Genomic DNA, 23,417 nt, shown 5'->3' with positions numbered 1-23,417 from the left:
CTAGGTGTGCGAACAGCCCCCCTGCTCACACCCCCTACGTCAGGATCAGAGAAAGTCAGCGCAAGAGAGAGAGAGAGAGAGAGAGAGAGAGAGAGAGAGACAAACAGAAGTACATTGGGTAGCTTCTCAGCCATCTGCCAATAGCGTCCCTTGTATGAAATCAACTGGGCAAACCAACTGAGGAAGCATGTACCAGAAATTAAAAGACCCATTGTCCTCAGAAATCCGCGAACCAGCAAAAAATCTGCGATATATATTTAAATATGCTTACATATAAAATCCGCGATAGAGTGAAGCCGCGAAAGGCGAAGCGCGATATAGCGAGGGATCACTGTAGTTGTATATTTTATATTTATTTCTTTATTTATTCTGAACCATGTACCTTCTGTGACAAGATGTTCATGTATTTTACAGCATCATTTTCTCATTCTTCTCGATTCTTGAAACTTACTCTATCCCAGCACATAGTCACATTGCTTCAAATCAAGTTTAAAGGAGAGAACCTTGAGGTTCTCAGTAGCTCCTCTCTCCGTGTAAGGTGGGCAGTGTGAAAGGGTTGGTGTGCCCTCATTAATTGTCTTAGCAAAGAATAAATTAAACTTGAGGAGAGCAACACCAGTGCACCTTCCTCCTCGGCCTTCCGAATTTACACTGTCAGAAGTAGAAGAGGCATGTGTAGAGGTGGGCTTAGAGGAAAGGACATTTTTCATCTTCCAAGATGTTTTTTTGGCAGCAAGAAGTAGGGAAAATTGAAGTGTGGTGGTATAACATTCAAACCACTCTGCAGTGTAATCTTAAAATTGGGTCCTTATAAGAAATACAAAAGGCCCATGTGTTTAAACCTCCAATGTTTGGACACTAGAAATTGTTTTTGTCGTAGGGGGTTGCCCACTTCTGGGGAACGAGGCGTGAAGGTTCACAGTATATCACACTTTGACATTAAACCACTCTTGGCTTTTCTCCATGCTCCAGTTTCCAAATTGATATGTAAAGATGGCCTGTCACGACTCATGGCTTTGCACCTTTTGTCCTTGGGGATCTCCAGGCTGCCTGGGTGCCTACACTGATCCATTTTAAATGCCATTTCTGATATAATAAGGGAAACAAGGGAGCATGCGGCTTTTATTATTTTACAATTACTCTGAGCTTTGGTCGGTGCACCTAATGTAGTGTTTCATTATGCAGCATTTGAAATGGAACAGAAGCAAAACGCCTTCAGGGAAAGCTGCAATGATCTCATGGGATCAGCCTGTTATTGCTTTTAATAAGAACAAAAACAAAAACCTTTTTATAAGATTAAAGAATAATGAAAAAATGGCCTTTCAGAATTTTAAAGAAATGGAATGGATTACGCAGCTGCTTATTGAGAGTCTCCTTTATTTTAAAGGAATAGGCCATAAATCTTGACTCGGGTGTAATGTTGAAAGAGCAAAGCTCTCAGGCACTATTTGAGTACATAGGAGGTGAGAAAAATTTCCTCCAGCTGTGAAAATGATTCACCTTCATGTAGGACACATTTCACAAGCAGAGGTCTAATGGGAGCCTCATGCTCCGATCACAGAAGAGGAGGAGAAACAGCATTTTCACAATTAGAATGCCTGCCTTGAAAGACCTCCTAAGTTTGGGATATGAGCACATTTTGGAAAAAAGTAAAGAAACCTGTTTCGTTGTAGGGCGTTTACTTATGTGTTCCATGGTAGAATGTTTTGTAGCTTTTATGGTTTTCATTTCTTGCTACCCACAGTGATTTTTGCGAACCAACCTACAATGTACAAAAGCTATAAAACAGGGAATTATTTCCATATGTGTCATGCAATCAAAGAAGCAGATGAAAGTGCACATCACAATGCCACGCTACACTATGGGATGGGATGCAAAAAAAAAAAAAAGAAATTGGGCAAGAATCCAAGATGTGACAAATGGACAGCAAATTAATGGGAACAGCCAGGGAAGTAATGTAAGGCCTCTCAGGGTGCCATCTTGAAAGATGTACTTGCTGCCAGTCCCATGTTCTTTAAGTATCCTAAAAGCCTGTTCAGCAAGCATTCATTAGAGGACACTTGTATGATAACGGGACTTAGGTGATCGTCTTCTGTAAGTAAATGTCACAACAGCATTCACTTCTAAGTCTCTCCACATTCAGCTGCTGTGATCTATGAGAATGTCTTTCCTTGATAAATTCTCTGTCCTTTGTGGATTTGCTTATTTTATTTCACAAGTGAGAGAGATAAGAAAACAAAGGCTGAAGTCAGAACCATGCAACAGGCAAGCAATGGCAGCATGGTGGAAAAAATTTGGACAAGGGTGTAGCTTTTGAGGGGACAAATTGAAGCAGCACTTACCTATTATGCAGTGCCTTTCATATCTATCTATCTATCTATCTATCTATCTATCTATCTATCTATCTATCTATCTATCTATCTATCTATCTATCTATCTATCTATCTGGTCATTCTGCCTACTCTCATGGTCCTCATCACAGGGCTAATGCACATCCTGGCCTTTCCAGTGCCAGACCCATAGGATAAATCCTTCTAAAATGTAATATACCATTTCCACCATGCTGCCCAATCTGATGCCAGCTTTCCCATTTCTCCTCTGCTCCAAAACTTCAGTCAGTGAAGTCCATCCACTGTCCCCTTATTCTTCCCATAACTTGCCATAGAGATGTGGAAAGGAACCTGCCATCCAAATGTTATACTATACCTGTCTCTAAATTGCTCAATCCTCTGCCAACTTGCCCAGTTACCCATTCTGCCAAAATCCACACCATAATGTCTGCACCTCCACCTCTTCCAATAACGTGATCTTCTGACTGTCCTATAACTCATCCATAGCATAAGTCCAATCCCAATCTTATTCTGCCTCTGCTAACAGAGTACCCAGTCCTTGGCCATTTCCACTGTATTCCATAAATCCACATCATATAATCACTAAGTCCTCTGATTTTTCTCTCAAGTCTTGCATCCCCGTTTATCATTTACCACACCTATAGAGTCATTCCACCCTAATTTTAGTCTACACTTTCTGCCAGTCTGACCAGTCCTGTGCAGGTTTGCCAGGCTTACCTCACGTGAACACAAATTCACATTATAAGATCCACAGATCCCCACATTTTAAAACATAACTTTTCCCTAACCTGTCTTGTACTACACCCACAGGACAAGTCCAATCTAAATCTTATTCTGCCTCTATGATCAGAATACCTATATTATCTTGAATATAAAGTTTGCCCTCCGTCCCTTCAAGCCTGAAAATTTCTTTCTAGTTAAACTGAGTCATGTCACTAAGCCTGCCAAAAGAATTAGCCTCATACTATTGTCTAGGGCAGTGTTTCCCAGCCTTTTTTTCTGTAGTGGTACTCTTTTTGTAACCAAAATCATCTCAAGGCACACCAATATTCTATTAACCACAAACACATTATATCTCATCTATTATTCTCGACAGGATGTGTCAATTTTTTGTTACCTCTTCATTGTGTCTTCTAATGCCAATCCTGTAGCCTTCATCTAGCTGTTCAGCAACACTACGTCAGTCAAAAAAATTGAGCTTCATGCTTGTCTAGATGACTGTGGCTACTTTCATGCCACTTCCTTTTTTCAGAAAGATGTTTTAGATCTTTGAAACAGCAAACAGAGAAAGAAAAAAAGGCATCACTTACAACTAGCCAACTCCATTTGTCATAACAAGAGCTGGAAAAAGTCCATGTGTAAGCTCATCCTCAATCTCTGACCTGCTGATGAATTCTTAAGACAAGTTGCTCCAGTCCAAGATCCTTTACCTTCTTTTTGTGCTTAAGTGAACGATTTATAAAGGGTTTTATTTGATTTCTGAAGTTCACTTGAAGTTGCCATCTTCTTAAAATCGCGGTGGCTCACCTGTAGTTATGTTAATAATGAGTCAACGATTGTCCAATCACATTAGATTAAAAAATCTTAAAACAATACTAATTCGCTGCCAATAAATGTGGGAGTGTCCAGGGTGCAGAGAGCTGCTTCCCTGAAAAATCTGATAGCAACCAATTAAAGGGCAGCCTTAGGTCACCTGCTTACCAAAAGATCAAGGAATTACACAGACTCTCATTTGGCCAACACCCTTCACTCAGGAAATATGGGTATTCACACAGAAATTAAAGAAATGCAAGTCGTAACCAATTTTTAATCGATGTTCATATGCACTGACACCAGGCATGTTGTGAAAATAAACAAATTTAATTCATGATTATTTCACATTACCCAATTACATTAAGTACAGTTTTTAAAATAATCTGGGGGGGCAGCACCCCAGTCCCCTGCATTACAAACCACCACTACAGGCAAGGGTTTATCAATGGAGAAGACATTCTTATATTAGGCTAAATCAGAACTTGTAGGCATAGACAGCAAAAATTTACTACCAGAAGTCTAATCCATTACAACACTGTATTACACAGTCTAGTGACCAGACTGAGCAAAACTATAAGCATATAGTCATTTCTTAAATTAATATGCGTTTTTTCATTTTAAGCAGACCAGTGTCAATAATTCATTAGGTTTGTCATGGATTTTTTAAAATTTAATTAGTTTATCGTTATTCCTTGTTTCTTTTACATGGGCTGCTTTTTACATGGGCTACTTTGATTTGCCAACGCCATCCTTCCATCCATGATAAAATGGAGGTCCTGACTCCCTGTGGTCATAAAAGATCCCTGGGCATCCTAAAGAGCAGTGTGTATCCCGATGTCCAGACTAAATTGCCCTCCAAGGCCTAGTCATTCTGGGCCCCTAATCAACCCCTGTCTCTAATTGGCTGTCTCTCTCACCGCTTCACCACCTAATAGCTAATGTGTGGTGAGCGTACTGACGCAAAAATGGCTGCCATCACATCATTCAGGTGGATGTTGCAGAGTGAGAAAAGCGCAATATAAATGTAAAAAATTATTATTATTATTGACTAGACAAAGAGCCCGTTTCGACAACGTAAGATGAAACGGGCACGAGTTTGTGTCAGCAGTGTATGAAGAACAAATAATAACTAACGAAGAAGTTGTTTTGTAATGATTGTAGTCCGCTTTACTCATTACTGTACAGGCTTGTACTGTTAGTTGATGAATTTTCCAGGCCTATAGTATAATATTGAATGATGAATGTTCCAGTACAATATGGAATAGTAATAAGTATAAGCACCACAAACCTGATATAGGTGCATTGAATGAATGCGTAATTGAATCAGAATGTGTAATTAGGCCTCGTGCTGTAGTCGAAATCGCCTTTCAGGCCTCTAGAGCTTTAATCGAAGTCGCCTTTCTCTTTGAATTTTTGAGGCCGTAAATCCGCCGCCTGCCGCGATGTTGGGGTTGGATGTCGGTCTCGTAAGGTTTTTCGGGCAGCTGCGCAGAAGGCGACTGCGTATTCGGCTTCGGATGTGCGCAGAAGGCGACTGCGCATTTGGCTTCGGACGGACGTGAGTGTGTGAGTGAGTGAGTGAGTGAGTGAGTGAGTGAGTGAGTGAGTGAGTGAGTGAGTGAGTGAGTGAGTGAGTGAGTGAGTGAGTGAGGAGGCAGGCGAATTATGTATTAAGATTTGGCAAAGAAGCATGTTGCTAAAAACAGTATACTGGATTACATCACTGGTTTAAATGAGACTTCCGTTTTGATGCTGGTTTTGGTTTTAGTGTAGCTGCACTGTGATTCTGATTCTTATTACTGCCTCAAACTTTGTAGTTCTTATTAAGAAAACTTTTTGTCTAAATATATATTTTTTGCACTTTCAGTGTTTTGTGAGCCCCCAAACAGTTAGCTTCCTACTGATCTGCTATTTGAGACAGGCGTTTCTGGACTTGGATCCTGTCTTTAGACAGGTGTGCTGCTGAGCATCTTAACAAAAGATGTCAGATGTGATAATGTATTTCCAAATGTGCCCTATCATGAAAGCAATTGAATGAAGCACAAACAGAAGAAAGAAGCTAAATCTTATTAACTGCATAATTAATAAATTAATGACCCCTACTAACCTTCTACTCATAAGTGGCTGAAGTAGACTGGCCTCTATTTTTCATCAGATTGCACACCAGCTTTCAAACATTGAAGCAATCAGTTTGATTGACTAAAGGTACCAGAGCATCTATTGCTGTCAGGTGAGACTGTAGTCCATGTACTGTAACAGGATAAACAGTTTCTTGAAATACATGAAGATTTACATGTATGCTGTCACTTGTACAGTATTTCTGAAGATGTGGAGAAAACCCCACCTTCTGTGTGTGTACTTCTCTTATGCAAGCTAATGTGGAGATGTGGCTATAATCACAAATACAGTGATATCCAAATTGTTTGGAAAAAAGACACATTTCTCCTCAACTTACCCCTCTGCTCCACAGTTTAAAGTAACAAATCAAACAATTCAGACATGATTAAGTGCATATTGAAGACTTGATTTGAGGGCATTTGCATACATTTCAGTCACAACATGTAGAAATGACAACACGTTTGCTACATGGTCCCCCCATTTCAGGGCTCCATAATGTTTGGGTCATAGCAATGGCAGGTATTCTAAAGCTACCAGTAAACCCGTGATTCTCAAAAAAATCGCAAATCCAAGAATGGTAATCACTTTCTGTTCCCTCCGATATTTGGAGGGATGAAATATCATGAAGGGTGGGTGCGTCCTGGGAAATTTTTTCATTCAATTAAATAAACATATTTGTACTGAAGCGGTTTCATTCTGGAGCTGTGACTCATCTGGTTTTGGTGTTTCAGAAGCACGTTGTAGGTGCCTTCGTTCATTGTTTTTATCCATGCAGTCTCGTGTTTGTTATTCTATGGCTGTGTCGTCAGCTAGAAGTCATTTGCTGATGGCGGCAGATTCGTGTGCTGAAGTGACGATGGCGGCGGACCCAAGCTTGGAGAGGCACATTACTAAACGAAGGTGGTATATGTGGTGGTGTGGGTGGTCGCGTTCGGGCTATTTCTAATCGTTGAGCTCCTTCATTTTGGGGCCGTGACTTCTTTGCTTCTGGTGTTTCTGAAGCGTGTTGTAGGAGCCTTCATTTATTGTTTGTATCCATGCGGTCTCGTTTTTGTTTTTCTGTGGCTGTGTCGTTAGGTGGAAGTCGTTTACTGTTAGGAATCATAATTCAACTTACTTTTAATACTGAATTACCGTTACGTGATTCAAATATGCCACACTGACTGCTGGCACAGTGGATTAGAGCAAGTTTAGTTTACAGGTTGTGTTGTTTGGGCGCCATCTACTGACTCTGGGAAGCCACTGGGTTTGACTCTGGGGCGCTGAGGCGCTGTGCGCATGCGCCTCAGTGCGTCCTGCGTCCAGCGTCCGTGCATATAATTATACAACTGTCGTTTAGTAATATAGATCATATTTAGTACTTTGTTGCATATCCCTTGCATGCAATGACTGCTTGAAGTCTGTGATTCATAGACATCGCCTGGTGATGCTCTGCCAAGCCTCTAATGCAGACATCTTAAGCTCCTGCTTGTTTTGGAGGCCTTTCCCCTTAAGGAATTTTCAGTTGGATTTAAATCAGGTGACTGGTTTGGCCAGTCAAGAATTTTCCATTTTTAGCTTTGAAAAACTCCTGTGTTGTCTTAACAGTACTTTTGGGATCATTATCTTCTTGTAGAATGATGCACACTCCAGTGAATCTGGAGACATTTACTGGAACTTGAGCAGATAAGGGGCCACATGTATAATGCCATGCATAGAATTCACACTAAAATATAGCATTCAAACAAAACTAGAAGTGTGGAAATGCACAAAAAATCCAGATTCATAAAACAGTGTGTATGCCAAGTTCTATGCACTTCCCATTGATAAATCCCAATGCACATGAAATTTAACACATGTGCACAGGCCTACAGCACCACCATGACTCCTCCCAGTATCTTTCATATTTGAATATGCAAATCAATATAAATAACCCTTGCAGTTCAGTAATTGTACAAAATACAATGGCAAAATGACGGAAAAAAGAAGAATTTCAGTGAATGGGAAGTGGAAGCAGGGACAATTTGTTGGCTTAAGCAGCGGTATAAGCAACAAAAGGAAATTGATGGAGTAATACAATGTGGCGGTGAGACTCAAAAGTTCAAGTTCAGAAAGTCGCACACTGCCCGAAATAAGAAAGAAGTGGTCAGATATCAAGATGAGTCTCGGTCCACCATCAGTTTATTTTGTTTCAGACAATATTACAAATACTGACCTCCATGCCAAGGACGCAACTCCAGGCGGTGATGGTACTGCTGTTCCCAGCACATCTTCTGGCACTGGCTGTGCACATACCACTGCCTCAGAAACCGCTGGACGACCATCTGATTGTGTGCTGATGAATGCTGTTCTGGAGTTACAAAATGCAATAGTGGATGCTGTAAGAGATGTGACCAATGAACTAAGGTATATAAGGGCTGTACTATGTGATATTGACCACAATTTAAATGAACTGGTTAAAAAATAAATGCTGTATCTGTTTACCTGTTTTCACATTCTGCTAATTACATTCAAACAAAGTTGTAATGCTTTTTGATTTGGCTGATCATTTTGTGGTCAGGGTCAGGTTCATCATACCGCATCTCTTCAGGTATGGGTAAGCCACGATTTTGTGCCACATTACGCAGCATGCTACATGCTTGCAAAATACAACACACTTTCTGTGGACTTTAATAGAGTGGAAATGCATTTTATTTACTTAAGCAAATTCATTCTCTGAAGCTGCCTTTATAGTGTAGCATTGGCACTAAGCACCACAACGGATTAATTCTCTGCTCTTTATCCTTAAAAGGACTGATTGTCTTTTGCCGCACTAGTTGGAAAAAGCACCTGTGACTGTGCCATTTTTATAGGCAATCCTGCTTTGAATTATGTAATGTTAGCTCATTCTTTTGATGATTCATCCATGGCTGATGTAACTTGTCTAGCGCCATTGCAATAGCATTGTGCATGCAGTTGACCATTCTGATTACATTCAGAAAACTGGACATTGCTGCAGATTTCATTTTCATGTTTCCCAGTCCAACCACAGTGTAAGGAAATGTTATATATCTGGATAAAAAGCGGACAATACCATCCTATATAGCTGGCATGGCGCAACTCAGTGATGATTGTGAAATACCTGATCAGTCAGCAAGTTTACATTGAAAAGCTCCTGTGGCTAAAAACCCAAGAGTGGACAGAACTTGCAAAAAAGCAGGTAGAGCACAATTCCTCAAAGTCTGCCTTTATAAAGCCAGCGCCAGTTCAGCACACAGCTCCAAGAGTATAGCTCATGGAAATCGAAATTGACATAGAAGCCAGTTACCATCATCTCTAAATACGTGTTCTCTTCTAATTCTTCCATTTGGTGATGTCTTCTAACAAATGCTAAACAAGCCATGGTAGTTGGAATAGTTTGGCCATTCCATGGACCATTACTGTATATTGCTACAGAATGATTACAATCAAGTGAATTGAATTTGTAAACGATATGCAATTAATTTCAGTGTGATTTAATAAATCCTGCATCACTGATGAAAAAAAGTGAGACCACACAGAAACATTAGCACAGCTTTGACGCTGGGTGCTGCCAGTTTACAAAAATTGAGCAGAAAAGTGTGTACGCATGGGGTAAGGCTGCTGTGAAAATGTGCATAGCTTTATGCCAAGTTTAGTATTTATATATCTCAAAGTGTGTATGGAAATGGCCATATGCAACATTTTTGTGCATATGAACTGTTTATACATGAGTCCCTAGATGTTTCTGTACATCTCAGAATTCATTGTGCAGCTTCCATCAGCAGTTACATCCTCAAAGAAGATAAATGTGCCAGTACCTAAGGCAGCCATGCATGCCTAAGCCATAACACCTCCAACTCCACGTCTCACAGATGAGGTATGTTTTGGATCTTGGGAAGTTCCTTTTCATCTCCACACTTTGCTCCTGCCACCAATCTGATACTGGTTCATTTTTGTCTCATCTGTCCACAAGACCATTTTACAGAATTCTGCAGTCTCTTTTAAATACTTTTTCACGGACTGTAATTTGGCCATCCTATTTTTTGCAGCTATGCATCATGTAGTGTGGTCTCTGTATTTCTGTTCATGAAGTCTTCTGCATTATAATAGTCTCTGACACATACACATGTCAGACAGGAGTTTAGGGGCCTCATTATGGCTTTTTTGATTTTCATTGATATGCCTAGGTATCTTATCCATCCATCCATTATCCAACCCGCTATATCCTAACACAGGGTCACGGGGGTCTGCTGGAGCCAATCTCAGCCAGCACAGGGCGACTAATGATCCAATGAAACACACCTGATTAATCACAAACACCTGTGACACCAACTGTCCCAAACATTATGGTGCCTTGAAATGGGGGGGCCATGTAGAAAGAGTGTTGTCATTTCTACGTGGTGTGACCAAATGTCTGCAATGTGCACTTTAATCATGTCTAAATGGTTTGATTTTTAATATTAAACAGTGGAGCAGAGGGATAAATCAAGGAAAAAAGTGTCTTTGTTCTAAACATTAAGGAAGGCACTGTAAATCAAATCTGACTTAATACATTCCAATATTCATTATGTATTGATATTTATATGTGGCTATTCAGCTGATTTTACAAAAAAAGAGCAGACGCATGTTCCTGTTTCTTTCACAGTCCACAAAATGACAACTAAGCAGAAGAACAGTGACCCAGACATGACTTCAACTACTTCTCCACTTATCTCCATGTTCATCCATCTATCCATCTCACTCCCTTATTGTCTTCAAACCAGATAATTAACTGTGCATTTTACTACATGTGCAGTGGTCACCAATTCAACAATAAATGAGGATTATCCCATTTGGGACACCAAACCTTGTTTGTAATATACTGTATAACTGTTAATCAACCAGACTTAATTCTGCACGGCACTATTGAATGAGGAACACCATACTACTATTAGTGTATACTGTATGTCTGCATGTAAGAGATCTGATTTGCATGGTCTTAGCGTTGGGGTTCGGCCCTGCTTCCTTTACACTCTAAATCTAATTTATTACCAACAGAGGCTGCCTATTATTAAGAGATGCGCTAAAACCAAACCGACCTGGCTGTCATGGGAGTTTACTTTGCACTCTGTGTTATAATGGTTCAGACTGTTACTTTGATTTGCTCTTGCTCTGAAAGATAATAGGAGTAAAAGCACCCGTACAAGGCCATTAGTCCATCAATCAAAACAATCCATTACTGTACTGTACTGGGAAAATTGCAATTGACTTCCATAAAGGCCCCAGGCTGCTGAGATTAGTGGTGTGTCACTTTTTTCACTGTGCTATGAGGCGGCTTGGCATTGCCACAAAGCTACTTTTTCTGCCTGCTATGCATTTCTCTACAACTTGTGGAGCTGCATCCTCAGACAGAGAGACGGATGTCTGTAACTGTTTTATGTCAGACAGAGACACTGAAATAGCTGAAGAAGAAATAAGATGCTGTGTCTAACAGAATGCGATCTTCTGTGCCAAAAGTGAGACCACTTCTACGCGGCATGCCTTAGGATCTGTTCCCCCAGATGTGGTTTTACCATAGATTAACTTTCCCCAGGTCATCTGTGGGAAGTTCTTTTTACTGGTGGAGCCACTTCCATTTTAGAGTGACCTTCACCTAGTCTGCTTTCAGAACCCCTTCTTCATCTTTTGCCTTAAAATCATATTGATCTCAATTTCCACATCTTTTCTCATATTCCAGTTGCTATTTTGAGGGGAAAACACTTACAAAAAATTTTGATTGTAGAAATGTTACAAAATTAATCAATCCAATCAATAAGTCATAAAATACAAATGATAAACCTCTATTTATTTTCTTCCAGATGGCTTTTGAAACCAGAGAGCTCGCTGTCTAGTGTCACATCTTCCAAGCTTTCAACATACCAGCATGCTTTTCTCAGATTATACTCAGGCTCTGTCAATCAGGTGTCACTTAATAAGAGACACTATGGCAAGTCACCACTGTTCAAGCTGATCATGATTGCAGCTGAAATGGAAGAATTACAAGATGTGATTTAATTTCATTCGCACAGTTGATGAGTTCTTTATGTGCTTCTGGCAGTATTCTCCGGTTTCATTACTGTCGCTCACAAATGATTCAAGAAAATTAGGCATCTTCTAATTTTAGTCAAAGCTTTTACGGCCTTCCAGTAGTTCTACACACTTTGAACTTTATTAAGTGAGTGAGGCTCCTCCCATGTTCTTCTGTGTTACCATCCAGATGGACAAGTTACTTCAGAGGCTAACTAATGAAATTTCCAGCTCCGGTCTTGGCTTCACTGTTAGCCTTGTCTGCCAGCTCAGTGTTTCTGTCAGGGTCTTTATATTGCGTGTCTTCTTTCCAAATATTTTATGTTGTTTATGCTTTAGTATATTACAATTCTATACAAATGGTCTTTTCAAATATTGTCACAGTGAAAGAAGCTATAAGAAGTATAAAAACTGATTAGTTATTTTGTGATAGAGTGTAAAAACAAAGATGTCATATGAAACAGAATAACTAGTTACATTACAAAGTGATTTTTTCAAATATTTAGAACAACAAAACAAGAACATAAGAACATAAGAAACCTGACAAACATGAGGAGACCAATCAGTCCATCAAGCCAGTTTGTTTAGCTAATAGCTAAACTGTCCCAGTATCTCGTCCAGATTCTTCTTAAAGGTTGTCAAGGTTTCTGCTTCACTACATGTCTCAGTAGTTTGTTACAGAGTCCCACAGCTGTTTGTGTAAAGAAGTTCTTCCTGGCTTCAGCTTTAATTGCACTATCACTTAATTTCTACTGTTGCCCCTAATTATGTGATTCACCCTTAAGCTGAAAGAATTCTTCTGGATCTACTGCACCAGTGCCTTTGAGGATCTGGAAGACCTGGATTAGGTCCCCATGCAGTCTCCTGTGCTCGAGACTAAATAGTCTTTCTGAGTAAATACGTCCTTAAGTCCTGGGATGCACCTGGTTGCTCTCCTCTGCACAAATTCAAGTGCTGGTATGTCTTCCTTGTACTGCACATAGTACTCCAGATGTCATCTCACTAGCACATTATATAGTCTGGGTACAATGACCTTTGATTTATTTTCAAAAGTTTTTACGATCAAACCTAACATTTTATTTACCTTTTTAATCACTTCTGCATATTGCTTACACGATAAAAACATTGTGTCAACACAAACCCCTAAATCCTTCTCAGAGGTTGCTTCCTGTAGGACAGTGTCTCTCATCTTATATTTATAACTGACATTACTTTTGCTCATGTGTAGCACTTTGCACTTTTCTACATCAAAATGCATTTTCCATGTGTTCACCCAGTTCTGAAGGTTGTCCTGGTCTTTCTAAATTATTTTTTCCTGCCTCTTCAGTGTCTGCCATTGCTTCAATTTTAGCATCATCTGCAAATAAGTTTACTAACTATTCCAGTATCAAAGTTATTAAAAAAGTAGCAGACCCAGGGCAGACCACTGAGGGTTTCCATTGATTGCCACACCTCATGGGAAGCATTTTCCTCTTAGCTGTACTCCTTGTCTCCTGCTAGTTAACCAACTTCAGATCATTAAGGTTTCCATAATAAATTAAAGATGCCCCATAACTGTGATCAAACGTAGCTGAAATAGCAAGGGATCGATTGCTTTGTAGGCAATATGGTGGCACAATGCTTAGCGCTGCTGCCTCATAGTTTCAGAGTTTCTGTGCTGATTCTGGGCATGGACACTACATACATAGAGACTGCATGTTCTTCCAGAGTTAAAATGCTTTTTTTCTACCACATTCCAAAGATGTGAACATTAGTTTGATTGGTGACTCTGTATAACTGCTGAATGATTATGACCTGCAGTGGACTGGCACATCATCTGGAGGTGGATCTTGTCTGGTGCTAAATACTGCCTGGGTAGACTCTAGCTGGCCTTAACTGTGAACTGGATCAGATTGTTTTGATTACTAATGGCTGAGGGATAGATAATTGCTTAGTGGACAGCATGGTGGCACAGTGGTTAGCATTTTATAAAATATTCATATTCTCCTCATGTCAAATTTCAAACAAATGTGCATTAAGTTAATTTGTGAGTCTAAATTAATTTGTGAGTTGGGCTGGTATCTCAACCAAGGCTAGCGTCTGTGTTTGATCCTATAGACCTTTTTCTTTTTCTTCATCTTTTCCCACTTCTGTTTGGGGTCAATGTGCTTGATCAACCTTCTCCAAACAGCTTGGTCCTGCACCTCCTTGCCAGTCAAGACCTTTTCCTTCAGATCTTCTATTACTTTATCCATCCATCTCCACTTTGGCTTCTCTCTCTCTTACTTCCATTCCCATCACTATTTTGCCCACATATTCATTGTCTCTCCTCATCACAAGGCCAACATGACACCTCAACCGACTCTCCTGTACTTTCTTATATATCGCTCCCACTTTTGTTGTACCTCTGATGGTCTCATTTCTTATTCTGTCTCTTTTTGCAACTCCACACATCCATCTCAGCATTCTCATTTCTGCCATGTCTAACTTCTTCTCTTGTGTTCCCTTTATTGCCCATGTCTCATCTCCATATATCATTGCTGGTCTTACCACTTTCTTAAAAACCTTACCTTTAACCTTCACATTAATTCTTCCATCACACAATACTCCTGATCCCTTCATCCAGTTGTTCCATCCACACTGCACTTTATGGGTTATCTCGAGTTTTCCATCTTGGGCTACTACTGATCCTAGATATTTGAATTTATCCGCTCTTTTCAATAGCTCTCTTTGGAAGACCATGAGATGTAAAAAGTAGATTCAGAAAATGGATAAATAAATGTAAGGTGAACTGTATAAAAGTTCTTACATAAAACAAGGTGCTTAATTATTATGCAAAACAGACCTTAACTGTTCCCAATATTTAAGGCATTAGTTCACAAAACTTTAAATTGATTTCTTTTTACTTTTTTTTTTATTAAGAATTCTTGGTTATTTTATTACGAATTCCAAAGTAGTTTTTACTGTGAATAGCAATATGTAGGAGTTGAAATATTACTTGCTTACAAAATAGAAAAGCAACTCAAACAATTTATTTTCTTGACAAAAGGTCAATCAGTTTTTCACCTCATATTGAATTTGTTGGCCATCATGATAAGGTTAGCATGGCACAGAATATGGCAGGGCATGGTATGAAAGGCTCAAGCACAGACTCACTTGGTCTTGTAAGGAGGGAATTGTTTTTTTGTAATTATACGTCACCTCACTGGGAGTGGTCCCGTCTCACCATGTCACACAGACTAGACGCAGGGGCCCCCAGTTCCGGTCCTGGAGGGCTGCAGTGGTGGCAGCTTTTTATTTTAACCATCTTCTTAATTAGTGACCAGTTTTTGCTGCTAATTAACTTCTTTGGCCTTAGTTTTAATTAACTTGACTCGGACCCCTTAGTTCTTTCTTTTTCCTTAATCAGCATCCTAACAATAATGAGACACAAAACGAGCCTCCATGTGACCAGCTAACCGCATTATCTGAAAATAAAGAAAGGTGAAGGTCTCAGGAAGGTCATCTTTCAGGTCATCAAAGTATTTTGACGGTGTTCTTAAAAAAAACAGAAAGTCAACAGTTTCGGAAATGTCTGCTGTGGCAGAATGAGAGCAGCAACAAGCCATTTAATTAAATAACGGGTTTAATTAACAGCAAGAATTGACTTCTTATTAAGGAACTGGTTGAAGTAAAATTGGTTGGAGTTTGAAGCTCCAATTTAGTTGGTCATCTTTTGGCTCGTCTCACATCTCATTTCTGTTTGGCTGCCATTTAATGGAGAAAAGAAGCAATTCAGAGGACTGAATCCTTAAAAACAGGGCTATTAAAATGAAGAGAAAAGAAGTTAATTAGCAGTGAAAACTGGTCACTGATAAGAAAAAGAAATGAAAACCTGCAACCAGTGTGGTCATAAAGGATCAGAGCTGGACATCCCTGGAGTATAGGATCCCATAGAAGACGTGTAGGGTGGCATCAAGAAATGATCACTCACTGAGCACAAGCCATCAGAGGCTTCAAAGTGTAGTTTGTGCTCCATGAACAGTAAAGAGTCTTTGATAGTGTGAATCGATACATTTGCAAATACTAACATTTACACAGTCTGCACCTCTCACCTCAAACTCAAATATTTTTTCGCTGGGTTAATGTTGGCCCAAATCTACCTTCCTGCCATGTTGTCAGGCTGCCTATTTCATAAAACTGTCATGGCTGCGCTCAGTCAGATACTCAGTTAAAAGAAAAGCCCAGACAAGAGGCATACAACAACAAAGAGGAGGACTGGAATGTTCAATATATCCTAGGGCTTCCCTTTCCAACTCTAAAAATGTTAAAACCTGTCTGCAAATCACGTTTCAAATGAAGCTCTCCTTTCGCCAGTTTTCTTTAGCCTCATATTAATAGCACAGGGGCAGCCAGGAATCAGAATCCTGCACTGTCGGCCCTCTTCTAATCAGAGCGCTCAGGCACTCTTTATGTTTATTTACTCTGACGTACATTTCGTAGCATTCTGCCACAGGGAGGAACAAAGGAGGCTGTTGGTAAAGAAGATGAAAGCATGAAAGCCGATTAATAAACTGTGGTAATGCCACTTGTCAAATTGAAAGATCATTAAAAATGTCCCTTTTTTTAAAGCATGATCTATGACTAGGCAAATGAAATGCAAGCATATATTAATCAACATTTCAAAATAAACAGCCATGCATAGGTAAGTAAAAAACAAACAATTATTTTCCCTTCTTGCCATTACCACAACTCATCTACTCTGAGATAATTTCTTCATTTAGGATTTAAGTTGAAGTCCCAAAACAAAATCCCCACATAAACACATGGAGAACATCTGAACACCACACAGATATGAGGTGTCATTTAGGGAAAAAAATCATACTTTTTACTTCAGCTATATTGAAATGCTGGAGCACATCCTTGTTTGAAAATTGTTCCTTGTATACAAGCAGTGACCCGGTTTGAATTTGAATAAACTTGCTAGGTGTTGTTCTTGCCTTGCTACTCATGACTGCTGGGATAGGCTCCAGTTGCTTTGCGGCTCTGCAATGGATAAGCATGTTCAGAAAATGGATGGATGGACCATCCATATAAACCATCAAGAGCCCATAGTTCACTTAGATCAGGTAGGAACATAACTCACACCCACCAAGTAATGACCTTTAACCACTTTCTCATGATTTTGTGCTGATTTCCCACCAGGTTTTGCACTGAGTAAAGCTGGCATCACACTACACAACCTTTCCAACTACATTGCTCAAAAAAATTGAAGGAACACTTATTAATCCGAGTATATCATCAAGTCATTGAAACTTCTGGGATATTGATCTGGTCAGTTAAGTAGCAGAGGGGCTTGTTAATCAGTTTCAGCTGCTTTGGTGTTAATGAAATTCACAACAGGTGCACTAGAGGGGCAACAATGAGACAACCCCCAAAACAGAAATGGTTTAACAGGTGGAGGCCACTGACATTTTTCCCTCCTTATCTTTTCTGACTGTTTTTTCACTAGTTTTGCATTTGGCTACGGTCAGTGTCACTACTGCTAGCATGAGGCAATACCTGGACCCTACAGAGGTTGCACAGGTAGTCCAACTTATCCAGGATGGCACATCAATATGTACTATTTCCCGAAGGTTTGCTGTGTCTCCCAGCACAGTCTCAGGGGTATGGAGGAGATTCCAGGAGACATGCAGTTACTCTAGGAGAGCTGGACAGGGCAGTAGAAGGTCCTTAACCCATCAGCAGGACTGGTATCTGCTCCTTTGGGCAAGGAGGAACAGGATGAGCACTGCCAAAGCCCTACAAAATGACGTCCAGCAGGCCACTGGTGTGAATGTCTCTGCCCAAACAATCAGAAACAGACTTCATGAGGGTGGCCTGAGGGCCCAACGTTCTCTAGTGTGTCCTGTGTTCACTGCCCAACACTGTGGAGCTCAATTGGTATATGCCATAGAATACCAGAATTGGCAGGTCCACCACTGGCGCCCTGTGCTTTTCACAGATGAGAGCAGGTTCACCCTGAGCACATGTGATAGACATGAAAGGGTCTGGAGAAGCCGTGGAGAACGTTATGCTGCCTGTAACATTGTTCAGCATGACCGGTTTGGTGGAGGGGTCAGTGATGGTCTGGGGAGGCATATCCATGGAGGGACGCACAGACCTCTACAGGCTAAACAATGGCACCCTGACTGCCATTAGGTATTGGGATGAAATCATTGGACCCACTGTTAGACCCTGTGCTGGTGCAGTGAGTATGAGGCAGTTCCTGGAGGATGAAGGAATTGATATCATTGACTGGCCCCCCTGCTTGCCTGACCTAAATCCAATAGAACACTTCTGGAACATTATGTTTCGGTCCATCTGACACTGCCAGGTTGCACGTCAGACTGTCCAGGAGCTCAGTGATGCCCTGGTCTAGATCTGGGAGGAGATCCCCAGGACACCATCCATCGTCTCATTAGGCATGCATACAAGTTTATTTCCTTTATATAATTTAATTTAGTCATGGTGAACGTTTTATGTGCCTGTGACTGACAGTCAGGTAGCATGACATCCCCAGCAAGTCAGTTATAGGGGTATGCCATTTATCACAACAAAATAAAACAGATCAGACTTTCTCTTAACTTGCAAGAGTCATCTACACATGACTGAGCGAGGTAATCTGTCATCCTCTGTGATTACTAGTTGCAGGAGTGGATCTAATATCAGGGTGTTCTGTGTGTGTGCACAGGGGTCTATCAAGGAAAAGGGCCATTTTTACTACCCCCCCCCCCACTTGATTAAACAATTGATTATCCATTAGCTGAAATGATTAGTGGGAACCACAAACCACTTCTCAATGAAACATATGAGTGTTGGTGATTCTAAATTAACCAGGGGGCACCCTCTCATTTGACGGAATGATTGAGTATCCACGAGTTGAAATGATCTTGCACAGAAATCAAAAATGACAAATACCATGCTGCATTAAATGGCCCATTGTCCGTGTGTTGCCTTGTTTAAAAGTATGATCAGTTCACTGTCACCCAGAAGTCTGTGGGGGTCTCAAAACGGCCTTGCCTAGTCATGTAATCTGACATCCTTAAGACAAGAAGATCTGATAACTGCAGTCATTAAGTGTGGCATGCTCTTCACCTTAAAATCAAGTCGTGTAATGCTGGCCTGATACTCTGCTCATTTAAACCCTGGTATTGTTTGCAGATAGGGAATACTCATCATTCAGAAGTCTATAAGACAAACTAAATATGCAGGGTGAACAGGGCCCTTAAAGCTCAGGTCACTCTCTACATGTATTTACATAAGGAGAGTTATGACAGCTTCAGCATTCCAGTCAAGTAGCGTGACATTCTCAGTGACAACGACGTGCCATCATTTTCTTGCAAGTCATATGGACAGGTTTCATGAAAGAAAGAAAGTGGGTATGCAAACATAAGAGAAGTTTGACTATCCAAAGTCTCATGCTTGTCATACCTCAACAAAATGGAAAAAGGAAAAAGACTGTCATGAACTCACCATATCTGGAAAATATCCTTGCAACCACTGGCCCTGTTACTTGCAATAGGAAATTTGAAACTGTGATGAGAAGTTGTGAGGTAGTCATGTAATCCATCTCCCCTACAATTACTGATCATGTAATGGGAAATCCTACAACTGTAATGAGATCTAGCAACTGCAGTCATTAAGTGTAATATAGTGAGATGCCAGCTTTAGTTATACTTGTGGCTAGAAACATCGCCAGGATTTAATTAAGGAGCACAGGGACTCAGTGAAAAATTGTAGAAGTGGATGAAGTGAGTGAAAGTGAAAAGACAGTAAGGCAAAAATTCATTAATGGTGAAGCCATCAAGGAACAAAAAAAAGTCCAAATTATAATTAAAAAAACACTAGGGTTAAAAAGTCATGCATGATACACATGGGAACACCACAAAGCTCACTTCTGATTGCCTATGAGGATGTGGTGCACCTTCTTTAGTGACTCAGCGAAAGAGAGGTCCAAAATATAAGAAGCTGCAGCCTGATATCAGTTCATCTTTGCACCTGCACTCCACTCCAGTTTTGTTTCTCCCTAGATGGTTGCAGTCACACTCCATCTTGATGCACCCAAGTCAAAGACAGGAAAGCCACAAAAGTCAGGGCTTGCTCTAAAATATCCTTGTGCATTATGAATCCACTCCTCCTGGCGGACCCTAGCAAAACTGAACTCTAAAACAGGGGTATGGTTACTGGAAAGGGCTACTGACTACTCTGGCTTCTCTGCCAAACATTTTCTTAGACTTCCTCTTCCTTATATGTGGGATCTTATTTTCCTAATTAGAATCCATTCCAGTAAAATAATCTATGGTACTCCATCCCAGATACATATTGCCTTCTAGTTCTTATACAAAAAGAACACAATTTAATTAAAGAAAGTCACATACAAATTTCATCAGTACAGTACCAGAAAGTAAAAGGTGTAACAGGAAGAAAAATAAAACACACAGATATTGTGAAAGCAAAATGGAATGTATTATCAAAGCTAATAGGTTCAAATAACAATACTCTTCATGTTATCAATGAGCAATTAGGATTTTTTAAAAAGAAATCTGCTTTTGAGGCAGTGAGCATCCTGCTGGTGACTTCTTATACTGTGCCATCGCTGACACTTGATTGAGTTTAATCTCATCATTTGTTGCTGTTCAAGCTTTTATTGTGGTGTAGAATTTGGGCAGCAAATAATTCCAAATAAATAATGATGTATCTATTTCTGATCACTAGATTTCCTCCCCTAATAAATAAAAATATATCCTTTCATAAACATACTGTAGACAGACGGACGGACGGACATACAGACAGACAGATAGATAGTGACGAGCTAACGTGACTGTATTCCCCTGTGATGGACTGGCACCCTAACTAGCAAATTGTTCCTGCTTATTGAGATAGGCCCTCGCCAGCAACTGAAGCTGCTCTATAAAAGGAGCAAGAAAAGAAGGGTATGTCTTGGGGGGGTTGAATTTTGCTTTCATTTGTTAAGTTTGTCATGACTGTAAAGAATGTTATCTGTTTCTAATTAAACTCAATAAAAATGTTAAAAAAAATTAAAAAAGAGAGCCCCCTGTGACTCTGTCCAGGATTAAGCAGGCTTAAAAAATTATATGGTATGGTTAAAAATTATTTCTTTACGCAGCAGAATGCCGTTACATGAAAGCAGCGCACTGAGGCCCTTCGGATATCATCTCATTGTGTATTGTATTTCTTATTTGTACAGACAGACAGACAGACAGACAGACAGACAGACAGACAGACAGACAGACAGACAGACAGACAGACAGATAGATAGATAGATAGATAGATAGATAGATAGATAGATAGATAGATAGATAGATAGATAGACATTATTGTTTTCCTGTGTGACTTTCTTTGAGATGTCTTATCTGAGGTCTTAGCTGTGTTCTTTCAGTGCATATTTAAGAAGGAAAGAAAACCCTGCCCTTGATCGACCGCTAATTTATTTGCTTCATTAATTTAGACTTCTTTTACTTGGTGGCCAAGTGGCCCAGTGATTTGCATGTATCACGTAAATCATCCTGACAGAAAGTTACATTTCTAACTAGCCTCTGTGTGAACTCCCCTTAGCCGCCATGTTGAAAAGAAACACGTCGTTGCTGTAGTTACCATTCCAGTGCATAACAATGTACAGTATTTCCCCCTTGACAAAACTGGAATGTGCTGAAAGGAAAAGCACGGCCTTCTCAGATTTGATGTCTGGAGGAAGAGGAACAAGAAGTAGCCCCTGGAAACGTCTGATGTTGTCTTCATTTCAAGTCTACTACACATGTTGCACACAAGTCCTAGGGTGCCATAGACCTTCTGAAGGTCCACAGCTAGGCTGTCCGTGGTGCTGCCAGTCTGTGAGTTAAACTGTCAGACCAAGAGTATGAAAGTCGTCTGGTCTTGAAGTTGCCAGGTCTAAGTTACTTGGAGACTTAAATGGTTTAACTCCAGAGCTGGATCAATTCACAAAGTCAAGCTAGAGGCAAGCTAAAAGAGTCTCTGATATGAAACTTTGGAACGCAGAGAAGTTCTCAAATTGAAGTGGGTGGCTGTTTGTCTCTTAAGAACCAGAACTATTTCTATCAGCAGAAATGTAAGTCTTAATTTACAATATTTGCATATGGTTTAAATATGTTGATTCACAATAAATGTTTCTCTACTCTACTCTCTACTCAAGGTCTCAGTTTGACATACAGTAACTTGTTTTGATCAGCCTCAATCAAATGTCTAAATGGCCTTCTGAATCTTCCACCAGTGTGCCACACACAAACAGACTCCTAGAACTAAGTAACACAGACTGTGTGAGCAATCAAATAGTCCCCAATACAAACTAAAGTTCAATTTTCCTGAAAATCAACTTGGGATACTAGAAAACTTCTCATTTAATTATCCATATTCTTAGTTGCTTGTTCAATTCACAGCAGGAATGGACTGGGACCTAAAACTGGCCCGTTCGACATACTTGACCCATTATTCATTGCAATTTTCTTAAAATGTGTGATGAGTATGCAGCTCACTACGTGCTATAAGGATATGATATGAACTCTATCTAAACTGTTGCCAAACTTAATCTGTACACTGTTGTTTAGACACAACTTAAAATTTGACAACATGCTTAGAAATAAAATTTAATGAAAAATAAAAATTTAGTAACACACTTACACGTTATTAGAGTACATGTCAAATGTCAATGTCATGTCCAAGTGCCAGTACCCAAGTAGGCTAGTAGCTTACGCAGTTCACTGCTTTTAGCAGCCACATTATCAACAATGGGCGGCACGGTGGCGCAGTGGGTAGCGCTGCTGCCTCGCAGTTGGGAGATCTTGGGACCTGGGTTCGATTCCCGGGTCCTCCCTGCGTGGAGTTTGCACGTTCTCCCCGTGTCTGCGTGGGTTTCCTCCGGGCGCTCCGGTTTCCTCCCACATTCCAAAGACATGCAGGTTAGGTGGATTGGCGATTCTAAATTGGCCCTAGTGTGTGCTTGGTGTGTGGGTGTGTTTGTGTGTGTCCTGCGGTGGGTTGGCACCCTGCCCGGGATTGGTCCTTGCCTTGTGCCCTGTGTTGGCTGGGATTGGCTCCAGCAGACCCCCGTGACCCTGTGTTCGGATTCAGCGGGTTGGAGGATGGATGGATGGATGGATTATCAACAATACTGTTAGTGTCAAGTTTGGCTACGATACTTTTCTCCACCGACATCAACATGAATGCCTCAAGATGTTCTTGCGTCATTGTGCTTCTCCGGTGGCTTTTGATTAATTATAACCAAGGTTACAATGAAAACCTCACATGACTGAAATGTTACATTAACTTAACAATAAACTATAAATGTTCCGTCCTAGTATGAAAAATTCCTATCCTGTGCTTTATACTATACTAATAATGATAATACTTACCATA

Source organism: Erpetoichthys calabaricus, chromosome 2 (genome assembly GCF_900747795.2).
Source record: "Erpetoichthys calabaricus chromosome 2, fErpCal1.3, whole genome shotgun sequence".
NCBI lineage: Eukaryota > Metazoa > Chordata > Cladistia > Polypteriformes > Polypteridae > Erpetoichthys > Erpetoichthys calabaricus.
Note: the sequence above shows the minus strand (reverse complement) of the source record.